The sequence below is a fragment of the Mesoplodon mirus genome (assembly GCF_964341445.2).
Source record: "Mesoplodon mirus genome assembly, contig: HAP1_SCAFFOLD_1166, whole genome shotgun sequence".
In the NCBI taxonomy this organism is placed as follows: domain Eukaryota; kingdom Metazoa; phylum Chordata; class Mammalia; order Artiodactyla; family Ziphiidae; genus Mesoplodon; species Mesoplodon mirus.
This window is the reverse complement of record NW_028294909.1, coordinates 7,032-8,827: the sequence shown is the minus strand read 5'-3', so window position 1 is coordinate 8,827 and position 1,796 is coordinate 7,032. Positions and strand designations below refer to the sequence as shown.

Sequence of the window (1,796 nt, the reverse complement as noted above, 5' to 3'; positions counted from 1 at the left end):
ATATACATATATACAAACTCCACAAGTATATATATAAATGGTATACCAAAAGGTTCAAAAGTTGATGGCAAAACGTTTAGGTTATACGAGTTGTTACGATAGAGTCGAGTATCTCTAATGTCTTCAATGATAAAACATATGGAATCATAATAATAAGCTGGTACTCTTAGTTTCCTTCTTCTTAGAACAGTTCCGTCGCGAAAAGAACTAACCCGTTTGCAAAAAAATTTTGCAAACTTTAATTTGTACAAAATAAGCTTCTCAGGCGACGCGTGATATAACGTCTGCATCGGGAAGCTGTATAGATTAAATATATGGAGAAGAGCAATAAAAAAGTAGTGGGTGGGCGAGCAAAATAAAGAGCTGAAAGGAAAATGAATCATGCTAAATAGAACGATAGCAAAATAAAGTCAAAGAACAACCGTCAATGTGGCAGAAACCTTTGAAACCATTTCATTGTCAGGAACAATTGTCTTATTCATATCTGTAGTTTTATCCTGAACAGAATATGTTAGCCTTGAAAATAAATCAGGAAGACAGCCTTTACAGAAACACTTGAAACTTAACCTACCAAAGCATTTTCTGCCACAGCGAATCCAGCCTAAACTACAAATATATTGCGCAATGTTATTGCGGCAACTATAAAAGACAGCTCCTACCATGATTCCACCACTGCTACATGATTTAGTGGAAGAGAGATTACGCGAGGTACACGGCAATGATGGTTTACTTAAATAGAGCAGTGTGAATGCACCATTTTTTACTAATTAAGATATATGCACTGACATATATGAAACCGGAGGCGCAAAAAGGTGATTATGAGCTTTTCGTGGCTTCACTCGACTTTTTCTATGCTCTTCCAACACCTTCATTAACGATTCTGTGGAAGCACCAGAGGGTTGTTTCTGAAAAATTTTTCGTTTTAATTCTGGAAAGGTGTCCGACTAATAAGAAACATTTTCATAAACGGGTTAAAAGATTCGACATTAGAGATAATTCCACCGTTCTTCCAAGAACTCAAACACCGCGATCTCTTTTTTAACGAATAAATAACTGAGAAAAACTATGCTGTTTTTCATGCCAGGGTTATCAATGTTTCGCAAGAATTTACTAACCTAACTTATGTGTAATAGTCACTTTTAAATATACTTCTTGCTTAAGTTAAGACAATAAATACTCGTTTCAGAATTTTTGATTATCGAAGATACACTCTTCGTTAGGATCAAAGGTATACCTTTAAAACCTCTTGAATTGTCCTTATACTTAAATGAAGCGATCCCGTGGTTTCCGCAACAGAGTGCTCATCAAGTGTAGATGAAGCTAAAAAGAAAAAACAACTCTATACACATAAAAGGAACCCGAACTAAAGCCAATTTTTCCATGTAAATTACCTTCAGGCAGGATCAGAGATATACCATGGAATTCTTTAGCAAGATCATGATGTCGAGATGTAGCTTTGGCTATTAAGGCTGAAAAACATATATATGTATATATACACATATATGTATATATATGCATATATATATGTATATACACATGTATGTACGTGTGCATACGTATATATATGTAAAAGAGTGAATATGCAGTGGATGGCTATAGAATTAATATGAAAATGCAGTAACACACAAATAGGAGTGCTCGTTTGTACGACTCCTGAAGATGAAACAGAAGGGTTTGTCGGTTCGTTGGTCCTTTCGTCAACGGATTGTTGAACATTGTCATATTCATGCAATTCCTTTTCATCAACTAAATTAAAAAAAAAAGTATTACACAATGACATCACGACATGGTAGATT

General features: G+C 34.8%; 1 long non-coding RNA gene across 1 annotated transcript; it reads right to left on the bottom strand.

Moving 5' to 3' along the window:
- Positions 1-422: 422 nt before the first annotated feature.
- On the bottom strand, positions 423-1,308 carry LOC309797881. The gene is made up of 4 exons (XR_014292851.1): positions 1,235-1,308; positions 660-905; positions 572-601; positions 423-497 (listed from the first exon to the last, which is right to left on the bottom strand). It is a non-coding gene; the product is annotated as an uncharacterized lncRNA (long non-coding RNA).
- Between the last annotated feature and the right edge of the window lie 488 nt (positions 1,309-1,796).